This window comes from Mytilus galloprovincialis, chromosome 5, assembly GCF_965363235.1.
Source record: "Mytilus galloprovincialis chromosome 5, xbMytGall1.hap1.1, whole genome shotgun sequence".
Lineage (NCBI taxonomy): Eukaryota > Metazoa > Mollusca > Bivalvia > Mytilida > Mytilidae > Mytilus > Mytilus galloprovincialis.
The window spans coordinates 42,703,690-42,719,352 of NC_134842.1; the positions used below are offsets into that span (position 1 = coordinate 42,703,690).

The window sequence follows — 15,663 nt, forward strand, 5'->3', positions numbered from 1 at the left end:
ATTTCTTTGCGAGGATTTGTTTTCTCTCAATCGATTTTCGACTTTCGAGCAGCGGTATGCTACTGCTGTTTTTATTCATCGATGGAAAAGCAGAAAAGATGTAACAAAAATATTTAGATTACAAAGTGATAAAATGCACAATCTATATGATTTAACGAAATTGTAAGCCTCTTTAAAACTAAATTGTGAACTTTTTTTTATTTCATACTTAAGCTTGTTCTTACATTGTGTTATTGTTTGAATAGAACATATCCAGGGAGGAAACACTTATTACATGAAAGCAACAAATAATGAACACATTGTTGGTATATGCCAGTCTCTGGAATAGTTAATGGTATAATTACTGTACATATTTTATTGATCTATTTTAGATGGCATGCATCAAGTAAGCCCAGATAATGTCTTGCCTAATGTTCAAGATTATCTTTGTTTTTTTTACTGTTTCTCAGGTATGTATATTTGACTTTACTGTAACAGGTAGGGTAAAATCTATTACAGTTATGCATACATGTAATTAAACACATTAATGATCGCAAAAATGTATATGATAATTTGCTTACATATAACAAGATATCCGATTCTTGAATCCTATTACTGAGTATGACAATTTAACTAAGTTTGAATTCGCATGGAAAAATGACTTATACATAGCAGGAGAAATTTACCATGTCGTCGCTCCTTGTTTCATTTATTTGGAGTGTATATAATTCCCTCAGTGTCTGCTTTTTATATTAGAGAGAGAGAGTTACTAAATTCATATATTTGCATCATGTACTTCAATTTGCGACTCCCGAAAATGATGATAGTGGCTTTGAAAATTCTATCAATACAATATTCCTTAGAAAAAAAATACACGGCTCTCCGAAACCTCATTTGTCCTTTTGTTTTTTTCACTTCAAACTCGTTGAGTGGACCATGCAAACGGGGAAACCCTTACTCTGAATTTACGCTCGGTTTATGGTGAGGTTTTGTTAAGCTTAATCTTTGTAAAAGTATCGTTACATTTGTTTGTTATGGTTGTTTGTATTTTGTTCGCTTCTTTTTTGGATAGATTAGATTGTTTAAATTGGACTTTGTCAATACAAGTGATACAGATATGCTTGGTTAAAATTATTGGTCTTTGTTGATTGCGAATTCATCTTAGAAACAAATAAAAATTCATCTTTGAAACAAATAAAAAAAACTTATATTTCATGTGTTTCCCTCAGTTTTAGTTTGGAACCCGGATTTGTTTTTGTTTTTCTTTCTCAATCGATTTATGAATTTCGAACATCGGTATACTACTCTGGCCTTTATTGTATAACATAATTAGTTATCTAACGCGACAAACAGTTTAAAAAGCGTATACTGATGGATTGCACTTGGTAAGTAAAGCTGTTCCACAAGCATTTTATCTTAGGACATATTTATTAAAGAAACATTTTGCCTCGTTCATCAAATTACGACAGCTGCAAACAAAATCCTTTGTTTGATTATTTAATTTTTGGTTTAAAACCACTAATTCATAGCCCCATTACTTTCTAGTGCGTCTAGTGCGTCGCAAATACAAAATGTCACTCCTGGTATCTATGTTGCGGTTATTGCCTAATTTCAAGAATTAGTGACTTTGTTGTAATATGTTCAAATTTATACCTTATCCTGACTTGTGCTGCAGAATTCAACATACCTTGAAATAAAATTGAGAATGAGAATGGGGAATGTGTCAAGGAGACAACAACCCAAAGGCCACCAATGGGTGTTCAAGGCAGCGAGAAATCCTGCACCCGTTGGCGTGCTTCACCTGGTTTCTACAAAAATGTATACTAGTTCAGTGATAATGGACGTCTAATTAACTCCGAAATATACATAAGACACTAACAATTAAAATCATACAAGACTAAATAAGGCCAAAGGCGCCTGATTTAGGACAGGCATCAAAATGCGGCGGGGCTCAACATGTTTTTTTGATATCTCAACCCCCTGTCCTTCTAGCCAATGGAGATATCTTACATGCGAGTGATTTGGTAATAAACAAAACTTTTATGCATAAACATGAAACAACAAAAGCAATTTTTGTATCTTCAAGCTATACAACTTATCATGTCGTCGCTACTTGTTTAATTTCTTTGAAGTCCATGCAATTTCTTCAGTGTCTGCTTTTTATATTAACTATATTTGAAAAAAACAAATTAAGAAAACTCAAACCTTTGAAAGAAAGAGAAAGAGATTTTGATATATTTGCATCATGTAAATTAAATTGCGACTCCTGAAAATGATGATAGTTGTTTTGAACATTCTATCAATACAATTTTCCTAAGAATCATCAGTTGTGTATTTGCTTTTTGGTATTGACCACTAATGCATAGCCCAATTACTTTTAAGTGCGTCTGTCGCAATTGTGAACTTTCCATTACTATGTAGCAACATTCCAGCAGCGCCTTCATACGGAGTATATATCTCCTAATTGATACGATATTCCCGGGCTTGTATTTCCTATCATGATTTCCTGGATAGAGAATTGCTGCACACAAGGAAACTACTAAATTAAAAGTTCCAAATGGTTAAGGTGAAGTCATAATTTCTTAAATTTGACGTACGCAATCACGAGTTGGTTGACCGTAATGGAATATCAGTTTCACAGATGTGTCTGATGTTGTAAATACAATACTCTTACCTTTCCAGGGATGTGACCTACCAAAATAGACATAAGCAACATGCCTACACTTCCGGAGCACCTGAGATCAATTCCAGTTTTGGTGGTGATCGTGTTGCCTAGTCTTTAGTTTTCTATGTTGTGGCTTCTGTGCTTTTATTTGTCTGTTTGTCTTTTTATTTTTAAGCCATGTTGTTGTCAGTTTATTTCACTCTAGGAGATTGGCTGTCCCTCTGGTATCTTTCACCCTTTTGTTACTAAACTGGCTATAAATCGTATTTCAAATGAGATTTTGAAATACAAAATATATGTATACAACAATTTCCTTTGACATGAATGATACCAAAAAATACAATGAACATTGACCAAAAGCTATAATTATACTACAGTGTAACCTGTGTTATCCGACACACTGGGGTAACAGAAAAAAGGCGGAATAAGCAGGATGTCGGAATACTCAGGTGGTAGATTAGGCAGGTTACACTGTATATGCCAGTCATAATATAAATATTTTATTGGTTTCAGTCTAACATTATGCAAAACGTTAACCTTTAGGTAAGGACTTAAAACATAGAGGCAGAAGTACCCTATTGTAGCAGTTTTATGGCTGTAATTTGACAACAATATATTTGATGCTGTACAGAAAAATGAAACATGATTACAAACAAAAAATATGACCAATCATCAATGTAATTGGTAAAGCTGTGGTCACACCTTACCGGATAGCACCGACGGACGACTAACGGATAAAAAAAACTTTTCCATAGACAAAAATGTTATCCATTGGAAGTCCGTTGAAGTACTGAACAAATAAGATTGACGCGTAACAAATGCATAAAGGACACACACAGGATATGCAACGTACGAGAAACGGAAACGTACCGGATAGAACGGATATCGAACGCAAATCCAACGAACGAGTATCGCACAAAACGGACACCTAACGGAAGCGTACCAAATAAGATGGATGAACCAGATAATGCAGAAAAATTGATGGCGACAATAATAATACATTTAAATCGCATAAATATTCAAAAAGTTTCCGTTTAACTGGTTTTGGTTGGTTCTTCAAAATACCTCGTAGTGTCTGGCCTGAATAAGAGCTGCTTGATAGAGTAGACGTGCTCTCGCTCTATAATTAATTCTGAATAATAAGCATTCATGACACTCAAGAGATCTGACATACAAATAATTGGCATTTCTGACAAGACATTTTCCATTGGCATTTATCTGTTTCAGATCCATTCATGATCCGTTCCATACGTTATACGTCCGGTAGAAGTCCGTTTTAAATCCGTTCAACATCCATTTTATCCTTTATATGTCCGGTAGAAGTCCGTTGGGTAATTTGTCTACCGAACCTCTAACGGATAAATAACGGAAAAGTAACGGATACAAAACGGAATCGGAAAGGACGAGTTCCGTGATAAAACGGACGCCTACCGGATGTACAACAGACACTTCCTCCGTTGAACGTCCGTTTAAAGTTTTGAACATGCTCACAATTTTTCACTGGACAGAACGGACGTCGACAGATAAAACGGTCGCTAAACGGACGTGAAACAGAAATGAATGGACGTCTAGCGCATAACAACGGACGTCTAACGGACATGAACGGATTGAAAAAAGTTATCCGTTTGGGGTCCGTTTGCGCTATCTGTTAAGGTGTGACCGCGGCTTATGATTAAAAAAAAGCCTTTTAGTAATACATGTAATAAAACCACTAACTAGTAGCCCAATGCTTTGAATGTTAAATTCTGGATGTCAAGCATAAATGACTACTTTGTCAATATTCAAATAAAGTGGCAGTTATTTAAGGTGAAAATTATACGTTATCCTCACTTGTGCTGAAAAAATCGACAACTTTTAATTGCATATAAGAGCGCACTGAATTCTTGAAGTTTGATAATACAAAAACAGGAGCATGTATATTCAAGTCAAACTAAAATAAAGAAAAGAAGGAAATAATGTTTGCTTTGAACTATTTGGTATAATTTTTAAACACATTTACAACTCTAACCGTCTACTTTTCTTTCAGGAGTTGTTTTTGAATTATGCCTACGAGTTTTTCTGTCCAACACAGGCACTTTGGTCACTCCGGGCAAAATCTATGTGTATGACTCAAAGAAATTATTCGTGCTTATTCGATGTGAATGTTGATGTTTACAGAGATAAATGTATTCGACCTAGAATTCTAGGACCTGGTAAATAATCTGTTATATTTGATTTGAACGTATGAACATGTGTTTTTATAAGAATCGGAGACCATTATACAGTATATTCACATATGTGATATATTAATTTAAAAAAAAAGAAGAAAGTAAGGGGGCACTTGCAATCATAGGTCCAATCAAAATGGTCAACACCACAGAAAATGATAAACAATTAAAAAAGGACCAACAACAAAAGCAAAACATTACATAGAAAACAACAAACACAGATGCTTCGACTTAAACATGTTAAAGTGAGAATTATAAAAGCAAACCAATTTATGCAGGTTTTTATTATTACCCTCAAAATAAGTAGCAAACATGGTTTTGGATTCAGTTTTCCTCTTTGAATTTTCAATGATCATTTCTTTTAAACATTTAACACCTGTTTATCTCACTTGAACTATGTCAAACTTAAGAGTTACTGTAGTTTTTCACTGAAATCTAGAGAAGAATGTCACTATATTAATGAACGCTACAAATAAGAGCATGGTTTAATAAGCTTTTCATTTATTATGTCACAATTCATTTTTACGTATTAATAATTTTAGGTTATCAATATGTATTTCAACCAAATCCAAACAGAGAGAGTTGCAGTCTGTCACGATATCAACCATTTATTTTCAAAACAACTGGTTATAGCAAGTGCGTTTTTCTAAAATCACTTTGTAATAGCGAAGGTCAGACAACGTATTCAAATGGCACGACAAGGTCTAACAGAATATGCACCTGTAATTCAAAATCTGGATTTCACTTTGTCAGTAAACTGCATCATGAATGTCACTGTAACCCCGCAAGTGAAGATTGTACCTGTGTTATTGTTTTCAATTCAAAAAACAAAACAAGCTGGAGAGGTAATTTATAAAAAAGAAAATGTAAATGTATGTAGCACGTTTGTGTTCAAGACTGTTAAACGTTTCATTGAGCAAATAATATTTTCAAAGCGACAAAAGAATGTTGGTTGTTAAATTGACAATTTATTGATTTGTCTTTCATTTTATTTAAATACCTTTTATTTCATACACTACAGTATACAATGAAATATATATAGAAACTTTTACACAAATATCTAAATATCAATATATATTTGATCTAAAATATGTATCCTTTAAAAACATACAAATATCAAAATATTGAAGACAAAACATACCACTGTGTCCTCTGCACACGATGTTCATATCAATACCTTTAACAAGAACAAAAAAGATATCCGACGTATTTAAATTTGAGTATACATGTTTGTATGTTTAAAACTATCATTTCGATAACCTTCAGAAGCACAATGACTTAATGATGCAGGACCTCTTTAATTAAATCTCCATCTGAATGTAACTACAAGAAGGCGATTGCAGTGTACTGAAAACCTGCATAGTTTGACACAATTTGTCCTTGGTGGCAACGCCCGTTCACTACCTTCATCTTGTGAACAACAATGCTCTTACTATCTAAAAATCAATGAATTACCAACAAAACAACGTTACAAATTGTTTTGTGAATATTCCGATGATATTTAAATAAGTGATTTACCATTTGAATAACGTTTTCTCTGTTTGCGTTCAGTATTCTCGGTCCTCGTATCTTTCTGTTTACATTCACCAAAACCCCGCGAAAATCTCACATGCGTAGGTGCGTTCTAAAAGTCATGTACGTTCGTACAACAAAGTTTACATTAAAAATTATATAATTTTCCCGAATAAACAGCTGTCATGGATGCAAAGAGCTATTGGAGAAACAATTATTTTAATAAAAATATAAATCTTTGTAAGATCTAGTTCAAATATTTATAGTTTTTCACTTGCTTTCCATCACGATATAATTAACGAGACGTTTTTTCAAACACAACCAAATCACATACCATGACAGCATTTTGTCCAATCACAGAAAGGATTTTCGAGCATGCGTATTCTGTTGCCATAGTTAAGCGTCCTTAAGTTCAAAGGGCACAAACCGAAACTATACCGACTACGTTGGAAAAACCAAAGTTTCGAAACTATTTGAATAGAATACTACAAGAATATCTTAAGTCTTTGATACTAAACCCCTAACGGGAAGGATTGTGCCTGATGTTCATATGATGAAATCATAATCTTTCAGTCAGTTTAATTGAAGTATGGAGCTGGCATGTCAGTTAACTGCTAGTAGTCTGTTGTTATTTATGTATTATTGTCATTTTGTTTATTTTCTTTGGTTACATCTTCTGACATCAGACTCGGACTTCTCTTGAACTGAATTTTAATGTGCGTATTGTTATGCGTTTACTTTTCTACATTGGTTAGAGGTATAGGGGGAGGGTTGAGATCTCACAAACATGTTTAACCCCGCCGCATTTTTGCGCCTGTCCCAAGTCAGGAGCCTCTGGCCTTTGTTAGTCTTGTATTATTTTAATTTTAGTTTCTTATATACAATTTGGAAATTAGTATGGCATTCATTATCACTGGACTAGTATATATTTGTTTAGGGGCCAGCTGAGGGACGCCCTCGGGTGCGGGAATTCCTCGCTACATTGAAGACCTGTTGGTGACCCTCTGCTGTTGTTTTTTTATTTGGTCAGGTTGTTGTCTCTTTGACACATTCCCCATTTCCATTCTCAATTTTATTTACTGTGACGTCAGCTTACTTATCTACAATGGTGTCTTTTTTCTGGAATCAACAATTCCCAATAAATCTGTTGAAGTAATAGACTCAACAAATTATATTCAATTGTGTCCTATGTGTGCCTAATTTGATTAAGCTTTAATTTGCTATGTCTGATTCTTTTGTTAACACATTGTTGTTCATGTTCTTCGGTTTATCACCTTTATCATGTATGTTATTTTCGATATTTTAATAATAGCGGCCTTTCTCATTAATTCCCTGATGATTATCATATTAAAAAAAAAAGATGTGGTATGACTGCCAATGAGATATCTCTCCACAAGAGACCAGAATGACACAGAAATTAAAAACTATAGGTCATCGTATGGCCTTCAACAATAAGCAAAGCCCATACCATGAGAGTACTTACAGTTAACTGACAGCTTGTTCAAAGCCACTTACAACTAATAAAAAAAAAATTATGCATCTAAGACTTCATTAGCAATCCGTACTCATCCAACTTCCAATGGATTTAGTGTAAAGACGTCAAAAACAGTCAGAGAAAAGCATGACCTTGTGCAATGCCAAGATACAGGTATTGATATATTGTAGATCCATGAATGTGTATATGTATAAACCATACTAGTAAAACTTAGTTTGCTTTTAATTTACCGATTACAAATTTTGGTAACCATTTAGAATCAGTTTATTTAAAGGAGCGATAAGTTTACCAGGATCATTTCTAAATTTCCGAGCACGGTTAACATCCTTTAAGTAAAAATGAGGATGTGCTATCCCGTTTGAAATAAGTTTTCTACAGGTACAACCAAACTTCAAAACCAAATCTTTATATCTATGGAAAAATTTAGTGAAGGTTTTACGTAATTTATGGTAACGAAATCCCTGGTTTAACAATTTACCAGTAATAAATAAAGTACGTTCGTTAAAATCAAAAACGTCACAACAGACACAGGCATAGCGAACGAGTTGTGATATATAAACACTGTAAGATCGTGCCAATTAAACATCACTATCTAAGAATGGAAAATTAACAAAAGGGAACGACAAATTGTCCCTTTCGTCGTAAATTTTAGCGTGGAGTTTCCCGTTTCAAACCGATATATCTAAATCTAGGAAAGGACAGTTATTAACTTTTTAATTATAATTAGTTGAAGTAATTTCCTTTGGGTAAATTGCAGCAGTATATTGAGAAAATTCTTGATTTTTTTACAAAAAAAATATCATCAAGATAACGGTAAGTGTTTTTGTTTTTATCAATTAAATACAATTTGGACGTTTCTTTACGGAGTTTGGTAATAAACTGTGATTCATAACTGTACAAAAACAAGTCTGCTATTTAAGGGGCGCAACCAGTTCCCATAGAACATTTCACGAATTTGAAAAGACAATGATTACATTCATTTTCCCATGAGTATAATAGTAGTACGATTATATCTGTTTTATTTAATACATGTGTATCTTTAAAAATATTTATTCACCAAACCATATACGAGCGAATCGTGGTGTGCTGAAGGTTTCTTGCTAGAAATTTCGGAAACATACTTATTAGGTTTTGTAAATCTAATCACTGGTATTATTGTAAAAGGCCCTTCACTCCAGAATGAAAACATTGTAGCTGCTGGTGTAAATATTTTTATTGATAAAAAGCGAAGTTTTACTACAAATGTAATCCTTTAATACATGATAAGATGACAAAATTTACCAAAACTAGGCAATTATTATTTATACAATAATTCAAACACTGCAGCAAATATAGAAAAAAGAAAAACAAGAAAACAATAATAAATAAACATGCAACATGCAAGATGAATAGAAGAACGTAATGTATTATTTGTATTACATATATAAGAGCCGATGTTCGGTTCTCTACATTGCAATTTTACAAAATAATTCAAGCTTTTCAAGTTATTTTTACCTTTATCTATAGATTAGCAGGTTGAAACAATCTTAACATTTTAGTGCAGACATGTCGTATGTTATTTTTTTATGACATCATAACATATGAATATTTGCATTATTTTAAACTTGAATTGTGCAATCATTTTTTAGGTACTAGCTATAAATATAGGTAAAAAAAAAAACTTTGCCGAAAACAAAACAATCATTGACATAATATTGTGAAGGATACTGTCATATCAATGAAAGCCTTTGTTCATTTCTAAATTTAAATTTTAAAAATGAGGCTATTTTGTTAAATAAACTCCTTACAAAAAAATATGCCCTATCATATGAAGCAAGCATGTAAGATACAAATGAAAATGTTATACTGATAATACACAGTCGTATGTCTTATTCACATCCGAAGTATATCAAATTTGATTAACGGAATCAAGAATAAAAAGATTGACTGATCGTACATTTTCCATTCAAACTACATGTTTTGATGTCTTTTGCAGATCTGAATTGCTCCGACAAAATGCAGAAACCACGAAAACAACTAGAAGAAAAAACGTAAGTCATGTACTCTTCAATTTAAACTGTAGAACTTCTCTTTGTTTATAAAATAGAAGATATGGTAAGATTGCTAATGAGATAAATTCCCGCACGAGACCTAATGACTCAGAAATTAGCAACTATCGGTCACTGTTTGTGTACTTTATTCGATTATTGTGTTTTGTGTGTTAATATCAATTTACAAATACAACTTTTAATAATTTCAATACCAAAATGTTACATAGATGTGATCATTATTCTAAAATGAAAATTACACCTACTTACACACCAAAAAAAAAAGGAAAATGACGAACCAAAATTGCAAATCACTTACCAAAAGATCAGTATTCCTCATCACAAGTACTGAAATGTAAATAGCTTGGAAATGCTGCATACATAGCTCCTCTTATACTTTGGATTCATTTATTTTCGTTATTATCATTGTTCGTAAAATTGTTTTCGTTGAAGTTTTCTTGGTGCTGTTAGCCATTCTGCATACCATCGTATAGAAAATATTAACTGCAATGAACATATAAATTTGAGTTACACCGGTAACGTAAAATCCACGAGCATCTGAAACCCACGAATAATAATGAATCCACAGGATATCTAAACAAATTATCATACCAATTTCACATATTATGTCTATTTTGTTTACATTTTTTTGTCAATATAAAAGAATTTTATGTGAATGTCGAACAAGTGATAGGTTTAGCTAGCTATAAATTAATCGACAATTTTCTACATAAGAAAATACCTATACTAAGTCAGCGGATATGACAGTTGATACCATTTGTTGATGTGTATGATATTTTGTTTTTGCCATTTGTTTATGATTTGTCCGTTTCAATTTTCCTCAGAATTTACTATTCTTATCATTTCACTTTTCAGTGCACTTGATTAATATGAAAAAAGGATTTACTTAATTTGCGGAAAATGAAATGTTTGAGATATGAGATTCACAAATCATTTGATCGGAATACTATGCTATGATCTATAGACGGATGTACAACTATGTTGTCTCTTGAACTGAATTTTAATGTGCGTATTGTTATGCGTTTACTTTTCTACATTGGCTAGAGGTATAGGGGGAGGGTTGAGATCTCACAAACATGTTTAACCCCGCCGCATTTTTGCGCCTGTCCCAAGTCAGGAGCCTCTGGCATTTGTTAGTCTTGTATTATTTTAATTTTAGTTTCTTGTGTACAATTTGGAAATTAGTATGGCGTTCATTATCACTGAACTAGTATATATTTGTTTAGGGGCCAGTTGAAGGACGCCTCCGGGTGCGGGAATTTCTCGCGACATTGAAGACCTGTTGGTGACCTTCTGCTGTTGTTTTTTTCTATGGTCGGGTTGCTGTCTCTTTGGCACATTCCCCATTTCCATTCTCAATTTTATTGATTACTCTTGTTTTAATAGGTTGCATGTATCAAAGGTATTACATATGTATCAGTTCGACCGCTACAAATACAACATTGCTCGTCTTCCTACAAGTAAGTTTACAATAAATAAAGTCAAAAACATGCAGACAGTGTAGCAATTTTTTAAAACCTTTCTGTAGATATAGACAACTCAACTGTCTATAGGAACTCCTTTAATGACTTAAAAAGGTCAACCTTTACTATGAAGTTTCGTTAATTGTGGACATTTTATATGCACTATTTTTTTTTAGATGTAAATATATGACGATGCGTCAAATTTGGAGCTTCGATTATATTGAATTCAATTTGACCCATTTTCACGCATAGTTATACTGGTAACATGTGTAAGTTGTGTCTTTAACCGATGAAGCATAAATACCAGATCTCCGAACTAGTAGGTAAACAAAATAAAATACAATAACTATAATTATTACTTCAGTTGCAATGAATTTCATTGATTTCCATTTAAATAAAAACCGATAATTTCACATGTGAAATAAACATGGTTATTTCACTCTCCTCTGATGTCACACAACAATATGCGTTGTCAAGACGTCGATAACGGCGGAGCGAAACAAATTGTGAATGCGTAGAAAAAAGATATAGTTCCTTACATGTTTTATATTAATTTCTTTTAAAAAAAGCCATTTGCCAATTTAAAAAAAAGAATAACTAATTGAAGAATTCAAATATCGAAAAACTCGAGACCAAACAACACTGATAACTAACTCATGCGCTACGTGCATTCTCGAATTAATGTGTTGTTCGGTCACTCGTTGAATATTTTTCTCTATTTGAATTCTTCGATTAGTTATTTTATAAATATTAAATTATTCTCAAAAAGAGGCATAGTTTGTTAACAGCTGTATTTACAAAGTGCAACAGGCTTTCTCGTTTCCTATTGTTAATTTCCCCCTTTTTGGATGGTGATTTTCCTTTGGCACCATCTTACGGTGAATATGTTTCACAACTCGTTTGCTATGCCCGTGTGTTTGTTTCATTTTTTATTTAAACGAACGTAATCTTTGTATTACTGGTTAATTATTATGCCAGGGATTTTGTTACCCTTTTCAACTGATTTTTATAGTTCGTTCATATGTTGTACAGTTACACCACAGTCCCAGGTTAGGTGAAGGGTTGGGATCATGCATAACCCCGCCACATTCTCTATGTTTGTGCATGTTCCAAGTCAGGAGCTTGTAATTCAGTGGTTCTCGTTTGTTTACGTGTTACATATTTGTTTTTCGTTCATCTTTTTGTAAATAAATTAGGTAGTTAGTTTTCTTGTTTGAATTGTAATACATTGTCATTTTATAGCTGACTATGCGTTATGGGTTTAGTTCATTGTTGAAGGCCGTAGTGTGACCTATTGTTGCTAATTTGTATGCCATTTGGTTTCATGTGGAGAGTTGTCTCATTGGCAGTCATACCACATCTTCTTTTTTTATATCTGCATATAATTTGCATGAAAAAAATTGCACAAATGGTAACATGACAATGTATTGTTTCTAAATCCTACAAAAAATTAAATAGGGGTGTAGGGTATTAAATGTACTGTAAAAGAAAGGTTAGAGTACATGCAAAGTTTTATTTTGGGCTGTTGTTCTGATATAAAATTCGGGCTGTGAGAAAAAGGTGTTTTTCAAGATTTAAATGTCGTTTGAGGAATTTGTAGGTTTCATATTTTGCTTCTTATATCAAAACTGATTAACTATCAAGAACAACTATTCAACTATGAAGCAAACTTTTGAATTATGTTGGTATCATTGATGTCAAGTACACTGGTATAGATTTGATAAAAGCATCGCAAGTAAGAGCTTTAGCTGGCTATAAAACCAGGTTTAATGCACCATTTTCACCACACGAAAATGCATGTACTAAGTACGGAATCTGACATTCGTTTAATGTATTTGAGCTTTTAATTTTGGCATTTAAGTAGGGACTTTACGTTCTGAATTTTCCATGGGGCTCTGTATATTTGTTACTTTACTGTTTTAATGTGCACTGTTTCCTTATTAAGGCTAAATAAAGGCAACAGTAGTATACCGCTGTTCAAAACTCGATGGACAAAAAACAAAATCGGGGTAACAAACTAAAACTGAGGGGAACGTACTAAATATAAGAGGAGAATAACGACACAACATTAAAATGTAACACACACAGAAACGGACTTAGTATTTATAACATCAAAACCAAATACATGAATTTGGGATAGAAAAGTACCGTGACACGTCTTATAGTACTAAGGGTATTGTTTTTAGGATGTAAAACTACCAGTCCACTTTGAGTTTTGCTAGATGTATTTTTATTTGTCTTCATTGGATAAGTTAAGCCTTTTTCACAGATTTTTATAGTTTGCTTTTATGTAGTTCTGTTAAACAACCTTCCCAGGTGAAGGGGAGTTGGGGGACCAGTTCTCATGAATATGTTTAATCTCGACACATTATGTATCATCCTGTCCAAAGTCAAGAGCCTGTAGTTTTGTGGTTGTCGTTGGTGCATGACTGTCATACTTGTTTTTCGTAAACTGTTTTGTTATAAATAAGGTAGTTTGCTTTCTCACTTGAATTGTTTATATTTTAATGTCAAAGCATTTATAACCGAGCACACGTTTTTCATTTTTAGCTCACCTAGCCCAAAGGGCCAAGTGAGCTTTTCTCATCACTTGGCGTCCGGCGTCGGTCGTCGTCCGTCGTCGTTAACTTTTACCAAAAAAATTCACCTCTGAAACTACTGGGCAAAATTTAACCAAACTTGTCCATAATCATCATTGAGGTATCTAGTTTTAAAAATGTGTCCGGTGATCCAGCTAATCAACCAATATGGCCGTCATGGCTAAAAATAAAACATATGAGTAAAATATAGATTTTTGCTTATATCTCTGAAACCAAGGCATTTAGAGCAAATCTGACACGAGCGAAATTGTTTATCAAGTCAATAGCTATCTGCCCTGATATTTTCTGATTAATCGGACAACTGTTTGTTGAGTTCAGTTGGTGTCCCTGAAGGAAATTTTGCCGTTTTTGGTTATTATTTTGGATATTATTATAGATAGAGAAAAATGTAAACAGCAATAATGTTCAGCAAAGTAAGGAGTTAATGCCCTTTATAGTCAAAGAGAAAATTGTAGCAAGAATGTTCAGTAAAGTAAGATCTGCAAACACATCACCATCACAGAAACACAATTTTGTCATGAATCCATCTGTGTCCTTTGTTTAATATGCACATAGACCAAGGTGAGCGACACAGGGTCTTAAGAGCCTTAAGTTCTATTTGTTCACTTCATTTGAACTTGGGTTAATAGTTGTTTAATTAGCAATTGTACTACATATACTTATCTTTATACATAATTATTCACTTTGGATAAGTCCAACATTTGAATTCTGATAGCTACTTTTGTTAAGTGTCATACTTATAGATGGTGACATTAACGTTGCATTTAAGATTGTTTGTTACGGAATTGACAAATATATAAATTACCACTTAACTTGGTGCTTCCTCTTTTTTCCGTGATGAGTTATGGAAAGAGCCTTTTACCGTATGAATATGTGGATCTTTTTGTGTTACCATTTATCTAGAATATGTATATCACATAAGCCTTTACAATTTTTTATATAATTTAAAAGTCCATTCACAATAATATATTTTCAATCTATTTTGTATAATTTCAGATGAATACCGTTTCAAAGCAGGTGTACTTGTTCTTTTATTGGTTTTATCATACCCTCGTAAGTAGATAAAAGGGATGTATACTATAATAGAATTCTGTTTATTTATTATTCTATTCTTGAATTTTAAGAGATACCTCTCATTGCATAAGCAAAATGTAGTAAAGTTAAGATCTGTTCAATAATGTTCAGACTGTTTACCTGAACACAGCAACAGAAAACGAATGTATGAAACGCTACTTAGTAAGAGTTAACTGACTGCAAGCAAATTGCTAAACAGAACGTGATCCATTGAGGTGGGTTAATGAATAAAAGGCTGACAATAAATTTATGATTTTGTAAAACTTTTCATATGAAGTTAGGGTCGATATTTCAGTTTTGCTGGCGGATAGAATTTGACAACACTAGTAAAAATTTGAAATCTTCAGTAATATGATAACTCGACTGTACTGAATGAATCTAATTTTAATTAAAGTTCATATTGGGAATATGTCAAAGAGACAATGACCTCATCAAAGACCGGAAAACAGCTGACGACCACCAACAGTGAAAAAAATCCTGCACTAGAAGGCGGGCTTCCGTCGGCCCCTAAACCAAAAGTATGTACTACATGTACTAGTTTAGTAAAAATGGACGTCTCTTAACTCCAAACATATCAATACTCTTGATAAAGTGTATCTGATGTTTTCTTCATAAAACTG

At 33.1% G+C, this 15,663-nt stretch overlaps 1 long non-coding RNA gene across 1 annotated transcript; it reads left to right on the plus strand.

The window, feature by feature from the left end:
- The first annotated feature begins 314 nt into the window (after positions 1 to 314).
- LOC143074527 (uncharacterized) lies at positions 315 to 15,148 on the plus strand. The gene is made up of 6 exons (XR_012977912.1): positions 315 to 449; positions 4,671 to 4,836; positions 5,394 to 5,696; positions 9,834 to 9,888; positions 11,293 to 11,366; positions 14,966 to 15,148. It is a non-coding gene; the product is annotated as an uncharacterized LOC143074527 (long non-coding RNA).
- The last annotated feature ends 515 nt before the right edge of the window (positions 15,149 to 15,663 follow it).